Raw genomic sequence first — 18092 nt, forward strand, 5'->3', positions numbered from 1 at the left:
GTGAGAAGCTGCGCAGCAAGAGTGCGGCTGTACTGTGACCAGCAGAGCAGTCTTGGTGACCGGTTGTGTAAGGAGCGACGACATATAGGCATGCGGAGCGGTGAGTCCTACCCAGGCAAGGGTGAACTAGGGGGGAAGAAAGATGCCCACTTTAGGCGATGCTCCAACAGCGGGTGCTGCCGCAGCCCCCATAATGCCACTGTCTATGCCATACATCCCAGGAGCGGCCTGGTTACCACAATACTCAGGAGAGAGGGGGTGGTATGCGCTTGATGTGTGGAAGGCGAGCGCGGAGGACATGCCCCTGACTTCTGGTGTCGCTGACCCTGGCCGTCCACAAGCAGCTTCTGCTCCGGCTGCAGCTAAGTACCCCGAAGAAAGAGTAACCTACACCCGTCACCGTGGAGAACGTGGGTGGTACGCCCTGAATGTGTGCAGAGTGGAGGAGGAGGAGAACGCACCCCTGCCTTTGGAGGCTGATGACCCGGCTGGGCCATCCAGTGGTGGACAAATATTTCCCCGGAGGGAGCACCACTGCTGAACTAAACTGAACTTGAAAAATCTGAAAACTGTAAATAGTTACCCGGAAGGGTATTGATATAATCTACATGTGAAAAGTTAGGGTTCATGTTGTGTATACCCGGTTAAGAAAAAGACGCTGTGGTTGTGGACAGTGAACAGCCAGAACTTTTACTGTACTTCTTAAGGTGCTTCTTGTTGGTTTTATTGACCACTGAACAAAAACCCGTTTAGCGCGGCCGAAGACCTGGTCCAACGACTGGATCAGCTATGCCCTGCAGCCACGCCCAGGGCCTATGTTGGGGGTTTGTTGTGGAAGGGTCCCCCCACTTTGCACTTACATCAGTGAGATGGACACCCTGATCAAGATCTCACTACAGCTTGTTGAACTTACTTGAAAAAGCGATAGAATGTTTTATGTTTGATAAAATGTTATTTAAAGTGATCTTATAAAGTTTATATGCCTGGCAGTTATATGTAACGATCAAGAAAAAGTGCCTCCCATAAAGGGAAGAAAAGTTATCTATTTTGTGAAAGCATCTAAAATTTTGCATTTTTAAAAATTCTTGTTTTACTCTGTTCCAGCCCACGGACGTGTTGTGTGTAACGGGGGGGGGGGGATGTGGCGCCCCTGCGGGTCCAGTTGCCACAAAGGTACTGCATCTCAGCCAGAGGTGTGGTACCCACTCTCAGGTAAGGAGGGAACACTACCCGGGACCCGCACACCCACATCCAACACTACACCACTCCTGAGGGAAGGTCCAGATAGCTCCTAAGGGTAAAAAGGTGGCCATATAGGACCACAGGGACAGACCGGATGTCGCCTGACAAGGCCCGCTGCCACTGGCTCGGGACATTGTGTGTGAGGCATAGAGCAGGAGGGCGAGAGCCAGCGCAGGGAGAGAGACGACCTGGAGAGGTACACAGAAAAGGGTCCCATTCAAGTGCACCCAAATTAACTAAGAGTTGGCTGGATCACTTCCCCGGAGGACACAGGACGACGTGGGCGATTATAATCTGGCCATTGTAACCTGGAGCAGCTTGACAACTGTGAGTACATACTTGAAGACTGCACCCCACTGTGTCCTTGCCTGATTGCTGCACCACCTGCCTTGCACTACACCAGCAACATCTACTTCAACAATCCTATATACTGCCCTGGGGCTTAGCTCTGCCCGTGGAGAGCAGCACTATCTCTGCTGCGTCACCATCAGCCCCAGTGGATCTACACCGCAGCGGAGGCCCCCTATAGCCGCATACCACGGGTGGCGTCACAAACTTTATTTCCCAAATTGACTTTCCCTTTTCTTTATTTGACTGCCCTGGGCCACGGGCCGGGTCACTGCCACCGTGACTACCCCAATAGAACAGGACTGGCCCAGCTACCGAGTAACCCACGGCCACAGGGGGCGCATCAACTTATATACAGGTGGATTCCCTAAGAAAAAAACACAGGAAGTTACAGTCTTACAAACCTCTAGTGGCCGGTGTGAAAATTGCAGTATTTCTCATTTTTATTTTTCATAAAGATTGCGAAATCAAAAAACAAAGATTGCCATTTTTTTTAAATAACACATTTAACATAAATACCTTATTTGAAAAATAGGTCATTTTCTGATAACGTATTCCCTTTATATCAGTGTGAAGGTTTTTTTTTTAATAAATTCTTTATTTCACTTTTGCAAAACATATTAATTGTTCTAGAGATACAGAAAAAAGCAAATGGGAAAAAGAGAATGCACAGACCCAACATATAATGTGTCACTTTACGTGGGTACGTAGGAACAATTAAAATACTGTCTAGATGGGGGCGGGGGCTGTGAAAAAGGAAAGAAAAAAAAGGAAGGAAATTGCTTACTCAGCTACAAACAGGATAATAAAAAATGAATGTCATTGTGGAAGGTGTGAGGGAGTAAAGCAGGAGTGGACACTGACGGAATAGGGTCCCTGTGCAAGAAGTTTGTCTGGGCCCCTCTTATTTTATGGTGACAAAGCTACAGATAGTTTCCTATCTTACTTAAAGCACAGTCTCTTATTACATAGCATCCTAACTAATTACGCATAGAGCCATCTAATTATTACATAGTATCATCTATTGTTATGTATAGCAGCATCCCTTAAACAGCCTTAAACAGCACCTTCTCTTTTTTTATTTTTGTTATTCATAGCGCCCTCTCTATAATTCATAGTGTCCTCTCTTGTTAAATATAAAATAAAATAACTGGTGATAGAATATGGGAACGTTTATTTTCTAATGGAGGATGCTGATGGACCTGCATCAGCAGTCACTTTATTTTATATCTAACAAGAGATAACTCTATGTAATAAAGAGAAGATGCTATGAATAACAAAAATAACAAGAGAATAGGTCATTTAAGGGATGGTGTTATACATAAAAAGAGAGGATGCTATGTAATAATGGGATGGCGCTATACATAACTAGAGAGGATGCTCTAGTGGCTTGCAAAACTGCTCACCCCCTTGGCTTTTTACTTATTTTGTTACATTACAACCTGTGTTTACATAGTTTTGTAATCCGATTTGTGTGTGGTGAAGTGAGAAAAATATAGGCACAACTTAAATTTATGGGATCAAATAACTAAAACTTGGAATGTGCATATGTATTCACCCCTTTTGCTATGAAGTCCCTAAAAATTTTTGGTGCAAGCAGTTCTCTTTATAAGTCACATGCTTAGTGAAAGGAAGTCCACCTGTGTGCAATCTATATATCACATTGTCTGTCAGTATATACACACCTTTTCTGAAAGGCCACAGAGGCTGCAACACCATTAAAGGGAACCTGCCATCTCATTTGTATCATGTAAACTGTCCCCATGTCATAATTAGTGATCAATGTGCATCACTAACATGCTTTTTTAATGAAAATCAGTGCTATAATCATATGTTAAAACCACTTTATATAGCTATATCTTACTTGCTCATTCAGTCATAGGGGTGTTGATTACTGTATTCAGTCATGGTGGTTGCCATCCACTCAATTTGAATTGTGTCCCAGTCTTTGCGGCGACGTCATCTGAATCCTTGCATTCAAATCCCGAGATTGCGCACTGTTTAGTCTGAGCCACGCTTGCGCTGTGTGTGTCATAATCCGCGCTTGCACAATGTGTATTTTTAAGCCACGCTTGTGCATTGTCCATCGGCTTTCAGCCCATGCACCATGACGAGCGGCTCCCTGCGTGTGTGCAGCTTCACTGCGCACGCATGGGGAGCCGATGGACAATGCGGAAGCGCGGCTTAAAAATACACATTGCTCAAGCGCGGATTATGACACACACAGCGCAAGCGTGGCTCAGACTAAACAGTGTGCAATCTCGGAATTTGAATGCAAGGATTCAAGAGACAAATGATACAAATTACATGACATGTGCCCTTTAAGCAACAGTAACCACCAACCAAGCAACATTATGAAGACCAAGGAGATCTCCAAACAAATCAGGGACAAAGTTGTTGATAAGTACAAGTCAGAGTTGGATTATAAAAAAAATCAATCTCTGATGATCCCCCGAAGCATCATCAAATCCATTATCATCAAATTGAAAGAAAATGGTACCACAACAAACATGCCAAGAGAGGGCCATCCACCAAAACTGTCAGCCCAGGCAAGGATAGCATTAATCAGAGAGGCAGCACAGAGACAAAAGATAACCCTGAAGGAGCTGCAGAGTTCCCAAGCAGAGACTGGAGTATCTGTCCATACAACCACAATAAGTTGTACACTCTATTGAGGTGGCCTTCATGGAAGAGAGGGCAGAAAAAAGCCTTTACTTACACACAAAAATTGTAAGGTTCATTGTGAGTTTGCTAAAAGACACGTGGGAGACTCCTCTAATGTATGGAGGAAGATGCTGTGGTCAGATGAGACCATAATTGAACTTTTTGGCCACAAGGTAAATGCTATGTCTGGCGCCAAACCAACAGAGCTCATCACCCCAAGAGCAACATCCCTACAGTGAAACATGGTGGTGGCAGCATCATGCTGTGGGTGGTTTTCGGCAGCAGGGACAGGGAAAATGGTCCAAGTAGAGGGTAAGATGGATGGTGCAAAATACAGGGATATTCTTGAGCAAAACCTGTTTCAGTCTGTCAGTGATTTGAGACTGGAACCGAGGTTCACCTTCCAAAAAGACAATGGCCCAAAGCATATTGCTAAAGAAACACTCAAGTAGTTTAAGGGAAAACATGTAAATGTTTTGGAGTGGCCTAATGAAAGCCCAGACCTTATTTCAATTGAGAATTGTGATCAGACTTGAAGATTGCTATTCACCAAAGGAAACCATCTAACTTGAAGGAACTGGAGCAGTTTTGCATTTGAGGAATGGGCAAAAATCCCAGGGGCAAGATGTGGAAAGCTCATAGAGACTTATCCAAAGTGACTTGCAGCTGTAACTGCCGCAAAAGGAGGCTCTGCAAAGTACTGACTTTTAGGGGGTGAATAGTTATGCACACTGAAGTTTTTAGTTATTTTGTCCTATTTGTTGTTTGCTTCACAATAAAAATAAAAACTAAATGTTCACAGTTGTAGGCATGTTCTTTACATGAACTGATGTAAACCCTCAAAAAAAAACAGTGAAATTCCAGGTTGTGAGGTAGCAAAACCCAAAAAATGCCAATAGAAGTGAATACTTTCGCAAGCCACTATAATAGGGGACGATGCTATAAATAATAAAAAAGGAAACTATGTTATAAGGGACAGTGATATACAAAACAAGAAAGTATACTATATACTAAGAGACGGTGTTATACATAAGAAAGTACACTATATACTAAGGCAGAGTGCTATACATAACAAGAGTGGGTGCTGTTTTAGATAACACACAGACTTATTGAGGATGTCCTCCTTTGCTCCACAAAATCGGATCAGTATAGGACATTCTTTGAGTCTCATGGATCTCATTATCGGATCTGTGATTTTCACGGATGTGTTAATGGATCTATGAAAGTCTATAAGTCTGTGTGCTACCTGATAAAAAAAAATCTGGCAGCTCACAAACATTTGACATGAATGTGTGAGTGTATCGTAAGGGAAGTTGTTTTACAAACAAGAGTATTACTACAAGTCATAGAGTATAGGTACAGAATAAATATTTACATCCAGTGACTTACCGGAGACGTCTCATCTGATTAGAGTTGTTCTCTTTTGTTTCTTCTTCATCTGGTCAGATCTTCATGTCAACATCTTCCAGCCATGACTGTCTTGCCTACACTGATCCATCCACAGCCTTAAAAAGGTCACATGTACATTTGTCTCCTGAATAAAAAAAACACTGCATCCATGACTAGAAATATGTACCACAACATTACTCTGGCTGTGTACTTTCTAAATGATGCAATAGGCATGATTACGTCATCGAGAAGGTGCTGAGGAGGAAGCTGCGAATGTTTTCCTGTGGCTCCACTATTTTATAGTGTTGGAAGTGGAGCTGCAGAAATGCTTTCTGTCTGAAGTGCCACTAACGATGATGGCAATCTGTCCATGGGCACCCTGGCACCTATCTTTCCCTCCGGCACTCCCCAGCAATTAACAACGGCCTTTCATGTTATTAACTTGCAAGGACAAGATTTTTTTTTATTCTGGACACTATTATTCTGTAGAAAAATGTCGTGACAATAGTTGATCTGGGAGGTCAGGTCCTTACTGCAGGAACGCACTCTTTAGCTGAATTGACTTAAGTGTTCAGAAAGAGTGTAGCCTAAAATTTTATAGATTGTAAGCTTGTGAGTAGGACCCTCACTCCTGTAACTGCTCAACTATGTTTTACTTTCTAATATCTTTATTGCCTGTACATGTCCCCACTTAATGGTAAAGTGCTGCGGAATATGTTGGCGCTGTATAAATAAAATTATTATTATTGATGTTATTAAAGGGGATACTCATATGGCATAAATAAACAAGAGATAATCTGATTAATGATCCAATGATCCAAACCGCATCTTGGAGCTTGTATAAGATGTTGCTGGGTGGGTACAGGAGAGAAAATGATGGAGCTGGTTGGATTCCAAAAACACCAATGGGCAGGGTTCTGTGAAAACTCTATTGAGGACCATGGCATCATTTTGTGAAAAGTGAAAGACCCCTTTTAAATCATTAGACATGATTAAACATAATGGGAATGAATCCTAGGATTTTCAGGATGGGTAACATACACTCCCTGACAGAAGTTATGTCGCTTATCCATGTTATGTAAATAAAAGCTTATAACCTGACGTTAAATTCATCCATTGGTTTTATAAATTACTCTTTTTGGTTTCGGCTAAGAAAATAAATTGGCATCAATGCTGAAATATTGATCATTTAATGAACACAGAATGGTCAGATTTTGGCAAGACAAAAGTTTTGTCACCCACAGAAAGTAATGTGATATTCAAACAAATAATTATCTTAAAATACAAATATATGTTGTATAACATTGATGAGTGAAGTTGTGGTGCTATTAGAGTCATATTTAATATTTTGTTTGACTTCTATGAGCTTGTAGGACTGCATCCATTCGGTTCAACAATGATTCATACAATTTATTAATGAAGTCATCAGGAATAGCAAATAATGCAGTCTTACATGCCTCCCAGAGTTCATCTAGATTCTTTGGTTTTGTCTTCCAAGCTTCCTCTTTCATCCTACCCCAAACATGCTCAATGATGCTCATGTCTGGTGACTGGGCTGGCCAGTCCTTGAGCACCTTGATCTTTTTTGCCTGGAGTAACTTTGTTGTAGAGATGGATGTATGAGATGGAGCACCATCCTGCTGCAGAATTTGACCCTTTTTATGATTTAGAATGTAAGAGGTAGCTAATACTTCTTGATATTTTAGGCTATTAACATTGCCTTCCACCTTGCAAGTGTTTTGCACACCCCCATACTGAATGTAACCCCAGACCATGATCTTTCCACCACCAAATATAACTGTTTTCTGGGTGTATTTTGGATCCATACGGGCTCCAGTAGGTCTTCTGCAGTATTTGTGGCAGCTGTGGTGTAATTCTACTGAAGATTCATCAGAGAAATCCACCTTCTGCCACTTTTCCAGCGTCCATCTTTTTAGCAGGCTGTGGGACTTTGCAAATGGCACACGTTTTTTTATTTGCCTTTTGTTTAGTGCTGGCTTCTGGGCACTGATTCGACCATGGAGGCCATTTTGAGACAGAATCCTACAAACTGTTCTAGTTGACACAGGGACTTGAGGTGACCAGGCCTGTTGGAGCCCTGCTGCAGTGGAAGAGGGGCTTGCTTTGGATTTTCTAACCAACAAACGTTCCTCCTGAGCAGTTGTCTTGCGGGGTCTGCCGGACCTGGACTTGTCAAACACATCTCCAGTCCCTTCAAATCTTTTTTTAATTCTTTGTACTTGACGCTGAGACACATTAAAGGTGCCAGCCACTTCTGCAGTGGATCTGGTCTTCAGCCTCTTGATAATCAAGGCTTTGGTCACAGGGTGGATTTTTGGCATGTTGTCAGAGCTCAAGTTGCAGTTCAAGTGAAGGTCTGGGGTGCTGGGTTTCTTTTTATACACACCCACTAATTAACCGATCATTTACTGAGCACTGGTGAGGATGTAAACTAGGATTGGGTGCATTATATGACCAGGCAACAACTTTTGTCTTGCCAAAATCTGACCTTTCTGTGTTCATTAAATGATCAATATTTCAGCATTGATGCCAATTTATTTTCCTAACCGAAACCAAATTTGGGAGGGTTTCAGCTTTCAAAAGAGTAATTTATAAAACCAATGGATGAATTTAACGCCAGGTTATAAGCTTTTATTTACATAACATGGATAAGCGACATAACTTCTGTCAGTGAGTGCAGAGGCGGAAAAAGAGGATAAGTGACCCTTTAAAAAAACAGATTGTGCTTTCAAGTTTGGTGATATGGTAGAATGAACAGGATTTAAAGAAAAATATGTGTTTAGGCAAGCAACCACTGTTGTGGGGTGAGGACTCCATCGAACCCCCAAGTTTTGTGTTCATGTAACGATGTCAGTCCATCAGTCCGGCTAGATTGGCAGTTGTCTAAAGGTTTTAAAGCTTTTGTGTTGTAGAACAGACAACTAAGCTCTTTTACATCTATAAAAAGTCTAATCGAAGGGAAGAAAACAACATTTTATTATTAAATATCTGAGTATTTAAGCATTTCTGTTGTTTACTGCAAAACAATGTAAGGCAAATGTGAAGACCGTGTTCTCTAACTTGTTAGAAACATTTTATTTGAAATGCCAGTGAATATCATCAATTGGAAACCAGATAGCTGATTGACGAACAATGGTTCAGCTGATTGTTCGGCTAGCAGCTGTATTGGCTGTCTCTACCATACACACAAACGATCAGCTTGGCCTAGTTCTCGTGTTTCCTGGCTGCAACTTATCACCAGGCAACAAAAAGTTTTGCAGTCAGAAATTGGACATACCATATCCTTTAAGGGGTATTTCCATCTCCAAAATCCTATCCCAATATGTAGGTGTAATAATAATATTAGCAAATACCTCCAATTAGAAATGCATCGTAGTTCTTCTGATAAGCTATGTTGCTTACCACGTGTGCAGGGTATTACAGTAGCTTAGGTATCTATGGTTACAACCACTCATATAGTGACAGTTAGCTGTTAGTGGTCATAATCATGAATACCTAAGCTACTGCAATGCCCTGCACATGGGATAAGCAACATAGCGAATCAGAAGAACTATACTACATTTCTAATTGGAGGTATTTGCTAATATTATTATTATTACACCTACTACATATTGGTATAGGATCTTGGAGATGGAAATACCCTATTAACCCCCCTGACAAACATCTGTTGGGGGTCCCCATACGCATAAGGCTATCGTCCGAATCCGTCAATATTGGCTAAGTTAGTCAACGTTAGTCTAATGCATATGGAGCCTTAAATCAGATTCTGCACCCACATATATAGAGTCGTAAAACCAGAGACCCAATTATCAACTTCACTGTCAATAGCTGCTTGGTGATGACCCAATCTCTTCTACCCTGAAAAGTGAATATATTGACAAAATTGTATGTTTTCCGATTATTATTATTTTTTTAATAATTCTTTCTACAGGTAGGTAATACCACATTCCCAAATCTTCACAGCCAAAACTTTATGCTCAGGATTGACATTAGCTTTGATCCCCAAGGTCTGCTAAGAGACAATATTTTTACAAATATCACACCATAAAATGATGACATATAGTCTAAGAAAAACATCTTGCACCTTGAATCTTACATTCAGCCTTTCCACATCAATACAACTTACAATTCCTACATTTTTAAGGCTAAAAGTGAGGAATGGGTCCTTCTGCTAGAAATAAAACTGCATCCTAAATGGGAATAGCGTCTAAGTGTATATTGATCTAATTCCTGTGATTTTACATTCATCTAAGTCAATTAAACCACAGCTTGATGGGTTAATGTAAATGTGCAAGATATGTGATTTTTGCTCCTCTCTATGAGAACAGATGTACTTTGCATAAAGTGAGGCAGGCTTTTGTGACACTATTGCTTAAGCATATCCTTGGGTTTTAAGTTTTAGTGCTTAAGATCCAAAAACAGCTGTTCTAGGTTCTGTATGTACATGCAATGAAAATATAGAAACATATTTAAATGCTGACATGGCACAAAGCCCCAGAATTCAAATAACATTGATTTGTGAAGTGATGTCAATTGATTTTGCATTACTGTCCTTGTGTTCCTCTCTCAGGTCTGATATGCGATTGCTTTAGCTCTTGTGTGATGGGGGAGGGGCGGTGGAGTGTGTGTGGCACATTCTTTCCTGTGCCCTTCAGTCATATCATTATGTGGATACTTACAAGTGAAACACATCTTTGTTAACCTATTTGTAGCCTTTTAAAGAGCTATTTTCCAGGACAGAAAAGAGGCATAACTAGCCATCTGCTTTAAGATCTTGCTTGCGTTTGTCAAGTGCTAATGGATTATTATCCTACTGTGTTTTGCACCCAAAGCCAAATCTTATTACCAGAATAACTATTCTAATAAACTGCATAAAAAACAGATTTTGCAAGTTGGATTCCTCATCAGCAGAGCATTTTGCAGCTCAATTTCCCTCTGCATAAATAATTAGAAAAATGTCTCAACCAAACCGTATGTTTGGAAGTCTGTTCTCTCTCGACCTTCACCTTACTCTCTGACTTATTTTTTAATATCTTTTACTTCTGCAGAATTAAAAAAATGAAGGGCTGTTTCTAATAATATTCAATGTAAATACTTTTATGCACAAAAATGACAAAAGTATTCTCGAAGTGATACCTTTATTGGCTAACCAGAAAAAAATATATATATATATATATATATATATATATATATATATATATATAGTACAGACCAAAAGTTTGGACACACCTTCTCATTTAAAGATTTTTCTGTATTTTCATGACTATGAAAATTGTACATTCACACTGAAGGCATCAAAACTATGAATTAACACATGTGGAATTATATACTTAACAAAAAAGTGTGAAACAACTGAAAATATGTCTTATATTCTAGGTTCTTCAAAGTAGCCACCTTTTGCTTTGATGACTGCTTTGCACACTCTTGGCATTCTCTTGATGAGCTTCAAGAGGTAGTCACCGGAAATGGTCTTCCAACAATGTTGAAGGAGTTCCCAGAGATGCTTAACACTTGTTGGCCCTTTTGCCTTCACTCTGCGGTCCAGCTCACCCCAAACCATCTCGATTGGGTTCAGGTCTGGTGACTGTGGAGGCCAGGTCATCTGGCGTAGCACCCCATCACTCTCCGTCTTGGTCAAATAGCCCTTACACAGCCTAGAGGTGTGTTTGGGGTCATTGTCCTGTTGAAAAATAAATGATGGTCCAACTAAACGCAAACCGGATGGAATAGCATGCCACTGCAAGATGCTGTGGTAGCCATGCTGGTTCAGTATGCCTTCAATTTTGAATAAATCCCCAACAGTGTCACCAGAAAAGCACCCCCACACCATCACACCTCCTCCTACATGCTTCACGGTGGGAACCAAGCATGTAGAGTCCATCCGTTCACCTTTTCAGCGTCACACAAAGACAAGGTGGTTGGAACCAAAGATCTCAAATTTGGACTCATCAGACCAAATCACAGATTTCCACTGGTCTAATGTCCATTCCTTGTGTTCTTTAGCCCAAACAAGTCTCTTCTCCTTGTTGCCTGTCCTTAGCAGTGGTTTCCTAGTAGCTATTTTACCATGACGGCCTGCTCTCCTCTTAACAGTTGTTGAAGAGATGTGTCTGCTGCTAGAACTCTGTGTGGCATTGACCTGGTCTCTAATCTGAGCTGCTGTTAACCAGCGATTTCTGAGGCTGGTGACTCGGATAAACTTATCCTCAGAAGCAGAGGTGACTCTTGGTCTTCCTTTCCAGGGGCGGTCCTCATGTGAGTGTAACATACCTGGCGGCGTCCTTGCATAGTGGTCCATCTCCCACTGTGCAAGAGCGCGCACTTGATCTCCTGTCCAGAATGTCTCTCTGGCTTCCCTCCATGCTGTCTGTTTGTGTCTGTTTCTGCTGCTTAAGGGCGGCGCCCGATCACTTCCTGCTTTTTGTACCTGCTGTGGGTCACACCCCTTGTGCGTCCTCAGCCTATTGCTGTCTGTCACCTGGTATATAGCTCAGCTGCTCCCATCTATCCCTGCCTGAGCATAGTGTTTCTTTCAGTGTGTGCTTGCACGCTGAAGGTGCCAGGTCCTGCTCCTGTATCTTGTCTGTCCTGTCTGAACACGCTCCTAGCCTGTTCCTCCCGCCTTCTAGGGGCCGATTACCTAGACCTGTTCCTGTATTTTGTCTGTCCTGTCTGAACACGCTCCTAGCCTGTTCCTCCCGCCTTCTAGGGGCCGATTACCTAGACCTGTTCCTGTATCTTGTCTGTCCTGTCTGAACACGCTCCTTGCCTGTTTGTCCTGCCTCTCTGGGGGCCGTATTCCCAGACCCGCTCCTGTATCCCGCTGCAGTGTCGGTCTCCTCCGTACACTCAGTTCCAGTCTGAACTCTCCTATCCTTTACCTGTTTTGCCTCTATGTCCGTTCCTTTCCTTTTTCTGCAGAGTCTGAACTTGTACCTAACTCCTGCTTGTTGTCTCTGTACTCCCATTTGTGAGTTTGTGGTCCACTCGTTACTTCACTGCAAGTACCCTGTGGGTATCTGGCTCTGCCTTTCTCTTCCTGTCTGTTCCGTGTGAACAGAGCCCAGTCCCCCCTTCTCTGCCTTGCTTACCGCTCCGGCGGTTCTAGCCTGCTCTGACTCCTTTGCTCACCGCTCCGGCGGTTCTAGCCTGCTCTGACTCCTTTGCTCACCGCTCCGGCAGTTCTAGCCTGCTCTGACTCCTTTGCTCACCGCTCCGGCGGTTCTAGCCTGCTCTGACTCCTTTGCTCACCGCTCCGGCGGTTCTAGCCTGCTCTGACTCCTTTGCTCACCGCTCCGGCGGTTCTAGCCTGCTCTGACTCCTTTGCTCACCGCTCCGGCGGTTCTAGCCTGCTCTGACTCCTTTGCTCACCGCTCCGGCGGTTCTAGCCTGCTCTGACTCCTTTGCTCACCGCTCCGGCGGTTTTAGCCTGCTCTGACTCCTTTGCTCACCGCTCCGGCGGTTCTAGCCTGCTCTGACTCCTTTGCTTATCACTCTGGCGGTTCTGGCCTGCTCTGACCCTTTTGCTCGCTGCTCCGGCAGCCTTGCTCCGCTCTGACCCTTTTGCTCACTGCTCCGGCAGTCTCGCTCCGCTCTTATCCTTTTGCTCACTGCTCCGGCAGTCTTGCTCCACTCTTGCTCACCGCTCCAGGCGGTCTCGTCCTGCTTTACTCTTGCTCACTGCTCCGGCAGTCTCGCTCAGCTCTGACCCTTTGCTCACCGCTCCTGGCGGCCTTGTCCTGCTCTACTCTTGCTCACCGCTCCAGGCGGCCTTGTCCTGCCCTGTTCTCGCTCACCTCTCTGGGCGGCCTCACTCTGCTGTGTTTGTCCGCCACATCTGTGGTTCTGTTCCTGAGTCCCAGTGTGTACTGGGTCCTATCCCGCCAGTGTCCCTACCTGCTAGTGCCTTCCTTTCTGTACTCTAGCTGTGCTCGCCTGTACCCCTCTGCCTGTATTGTTCCTGAGTCCCAGTGTGTACTGGGTCCTATCCCGCCTGTGTTCCTACCTGCTAGTGCCTCCCTGTCTGCACTCTAGCTGTGCTTGCCTGTACCCCCCTGCCTGCATACCCGCCTGCCTGCATACCAGTCGTGCCTGCCTATACCCACCAGTCTGTGCGCCAGCCTAACCAGTCTGTTCCTGTATTCCCCTGTGTGGGTCAACAGCCGTGTCCGGGGTCTGTCCTGGAGTAGCACCTGGTCCCTCTGCTCGGTTCCTCCTTGGTGCACTGGCGTCGTATGCCGTCGTGCGACCCTAGTCGGATCGGGTGAATACCTAGTTACGCCCCTCCAGGCATTCACTCTCCGGCACGGTCCAGTGGAATCACACGCACACGCCGCTCAGCCCGGGCGTGTGCATTACAGCATGCTCAGGCCATGGTTCCCGTTGAGCCCCACGGCCTTCGCTCTCTGAGAAGTTTTCCAGCGAATACATGCATTAAAATAAATAAATAATTTTTTTTTTTCCCTTTAGCTGAGTTTCAGGCGAATTACGCACCCGTCCAGATGGATCTATCTGCTCTCGTTCCTGCGGATCCGCTACGTTATTATGGGGATCCAAGACAAAGTCGTGCATTTGTGGAGCAATGCTTGCTACACTTCAAGTTCTACCCTCTATGTTTTCCCACCGATCGGGTTAAGGTGGCATTCATTATGTCTTACCTGGCGGGTGATGCCTTGGAATGGATCAACCCCCTATATGAAACACAGGATCCGATCCTCCTGGACCTAATGGCCTTCCTGGTGGCCTTTCTAATGGTCTTCGATGATCCTAACCCGGAGGCTCCTGCTGAAGCTTCACTTCCCAATATCCCGGAGTAGCCCCAATGGGTAATGTGTGTGGGTAGCGCAATAGTCCTCCAGCCTAATGAGACTACTGCCCACCCAGAATCCTCTCAGGGTGACTACGCTTTCCGGAATACTTCTCCCAACCTCAAGAGGCAGTCCAGACGTGCTAGGCGTAGAGGCAAGCCGTCACGCCAGGGTCTGTCCTCCCTGAGACCTCCTGACCCCAACCTTGAAGTCCCTACTGAAGCTTCATCTCCCTGTATCCCGGAGAAGCCCCAACGGGTAATGTGCGTGGGTAATGCACCAGTTCTCCTGCCCGAAGAGACTTCTGCCCATCCAGACTCCACACAGGGGAACTTCCTGCACCCGGCATCAGATGCTTCACCCACTTTAACCGGTGTGCATGTCCAAGGATGCTCCAAAGCTGTGGTTACCTCAGAGTCTGTGCACCTCTACTACCTGGCGGAGGACCCCCTGTTGCCTCCTGAATCCTCCGGGATACCACTCGATGACAAATGGAGAGAGACTTCTCTACACCCGGTACTCGATACTTTGTCCGCTTCGTCCTGTGAGCCTGACAATGGGTACTCCGAAGCAGAGGTTACTCCCGAGTCTCTACACCCCTCCGACCAGGCGGGGGACCTCCAGTTGTCTCCAGAACCCTTCGGGGTGCTACCTGGAAGCGAAAGGACAGAGACTCTCCTATACTCTGTACCTGATACCTCGCTCGCTTCGTCCACTGAGTCCAACCTAGTGTACTCTGAAGCAGAGGTTACCCATGAGTCTCTACACCCCTCTGACCAGGCGGAGGACCTCCAGTTGTCTCCAGAACCCTTCGGGGTGCCACCTGGTGGTGAATGGACAGAGACTTTCCTATATCCTGGATCTGATACCTCGCTTGTTTCGTCAAGTGAGTCCGACCTAGTGTACTCTGAAGCAGAGGTTACCCGTGAGTCTCTACACCCCTCTGACCAGGCGGAGGACCGCCAGTTGTCTCCAGAACCCTTCGGGGTGCCACCTGGTGGTGAATGGACAGAGACTTTCCTATACTCGGTATCTGATACCTCGCCTGCTTTGTCCAGTGAGTCCGACCTAGTGTACTCTGAAGCAGATGTTTTCTCTGAGCCTCTGCACTCTTCTGACCCGGCGGAGGACCTCCAGTTGTTTCCTGAATCCTCCGGGGTACCACCAGATAACAAAGAGACAGTGACTTTTCCTCATTATGTACCTGATAACCCGTCTATTTCTTCCTGTGAGTTTGACAAGATGTACCTCAAAGCAGAGATTACCCCCAAGTCTCTGTCCCCCTCCAACCCGGTGGAGGACTTCCAGTTGTCTCCTGTACCCTCTGGGGTGCCAACTGAAAATATGTGGAGAGAGACTTCCTTGTGTGCTGTTCCTGGTACTCCACCCGTTTCGTCTGTTGCTGAGGATGGCTGGATAGGAGGTAGCATCCTAGCTACCCAGAGGAGACCAGTTTTTCCGGTGGACAGTGGAAGTGATCTCTTCGAAGTGAAGAATTGGCCCTCGAATTCCCTGCGGAAGATTCTGGCAGGCCTGAAGAAGAGGGGGCGTAAGGGGGGGGGTACTGTAACATACCTGGCGGCGTCCTTGCATAGTGGTCCATCTCCCACTGTGCAAGAGCGCGCACTTGATCTCCTGTCCAGAATGTCTCTCTGGCTTCCCTCCATGCTGTCTGTTTGTGTCTGTTTCTGCTGCTTAAGGGCGGCGCCCGATCACTTCCTGCTTTTTGTACCTGCTGTGGGTCACACCCCTTGTGTGTCCTCAGCCTATTGCTGTCTGTCACCTGGTATATAGCTCAGCTGCTCCCATCTATCCCTGCCTGAGCATAGTGTTTCTTTCAGTGTGTGCTTGCACGCTGAAGGTGCCAGGTCCTGCTCCTGTATCTTGTCTGTCCTGTCTGAACACGCTCCTAGCCTGTTCCTCCCGCCTTCTAGGGGCCGATTACCTAGACCTGTTCCTGTATTTTGTCTGTCCTGTCTGAACACGCTCCTAGCCTGTTCCTCCCGCCTTCTAGGGGCCGATTACCTAGACCTGTTCCTGTATCTTGTCTGTCCTGTCTGAACACGCTCCTTGCCTGTTCGTCCTGCCTCTCTGGGGGCCGTATTCCCAGACCCGCTCCTGTATCCCGCTGCAGTGTCGGTCTCCTCCGTACACTCAGTTCCAGTCTGAACTCTCCTATCCTTTACCTGTTTTGCCTCTATGTCCGTTCCTTTCCTTTTTCTGCAGAGTCTGAACTTGTACCTAACTCCTGCTTGTTGTCTCTGTACTCCCATTTGTGAGTTTGTGGTCCACTCGTTACTTCACTGCAAGTACCCTCTGGGTATCTGGCTCTGCCTTTCTCTTCCTGTCTGTTCCGTGTGAACAGAGCCCAGTCCCCCCTTCTCTGCCTTGCTTACCGCTCCGGCGGTTCTAGCCTGCTCTGACTCCTTTGCTCACCGCTCCGGCGGTTCTAGCCTGCTCTGACTCCTTTGCTCACCGCTCCGGCGGTTCTAGCCTGCTCTGACTCCTTTGCTCACCGCTCCGGCGGTTCTAGCCTGCTCTGACTCCTTTGCTCACCGCTCCAGCGGTTCTAGCCTGCTCTGACTCCTTTGCTCACCGCTCCGGCGGTTCTAGCCTGCTCTGACTCCTTTGCTCACCGCTCCGGCGGTTCTAGCCTGCTCTGACTCCTTTGCTCACCGCTCCGGCGGTTCTAGCCTGCTCTGACTCCTTTGCTCACCGCTCCGGCGGTTCTAGCCTGCTCTGACTCCTTTGCTCACCGCTCCGGCGGTTTTAGCCTGCTCTGACTCCTTTGCTCACCGCTCCGGCGGTTCTAGCCTGCTCTGACTCCTTTGCTTATCGCTCCGGCGGTTCTGGCCTGCTCTGACCCTTTTGCTCGCTGCTCCGGCAGCCTTGCTCCGCTCTGACCCTTTTGCTCACTGCTCCGGCAGTCTCGCTCCGCTCTTATCCTTTTGCTCACTGCTCCGGCAGTCTTGCTCCACTCTTGCTCACCGCTCCAGGCGGTCTCGTCCTGCTTTACTCTTGCTCACTGCTCCGGCAGTCTCGCTCAGCTCTGACCCTTTGCTCACCGCTCCTGGCGGCCTTGTCCTGCTCTACTCTTGCTCACCGCTCCAGGCGGCCTTGTCCTGCCCTGTTCTCGCTCACCTCTCTGGGCGGCCTCACTCTGCTGTGTTTGTCCGCCACATCTGTGGTTCTGTTCCTGAGTCCCAGTGTGTACTGGGTCCTATCCCGCCAGTGTCCCTACCTGCTAGTGCCTTCCTTTCTGTACTCTAGCTGTGCTCGCCTGTACCCCTCTGCCTGTATTGTTCCTGAGTCCCAGTGTGTACTGGGTCCTATCCCGCCTGTGTTCCTACCTGCTAGTGCCTCCCTGTCTGCACTCTAGCTGTGCTTGCCTGTACCCCCCTGCCTGCATACCCGCCTGCCTGCATACCAGTCGTGCCTGCCTATACCCACCAGTCTGTGCGCCAGCCTAACCAGTCTGTTCCTGTATTCCCCTGTGTGGGTCAACAGCCGTGTCCGGGGTCTGTCCTGGAGTAGCACCTGGTCCCTCTGCTCGGTTCCTCCTTGGTGCACTGGCGTCGTATGCCGTCGTGCGACCCTGGTCGGATCGGGTGAATACCTAGT

The sequence above is a fragment of the Phyllobates terribilis genome, unplaced genomic scaffold (assembly GCF_046119375.1).
Source record: "Phyllobates terribilis strain yellow unplaced genomic scaffold, ASM4611937v1 Scaffold_3__8_contigs__length_932513732, whole genome shotgun sequence".
NCBI classification, from domain to species: domain Eukaryota; kingdom Metazoa; phylum Chordata; class Amphibia; order Anura; family Dendrobatidae; genus Phyllobates; species Phyllobates terribilis.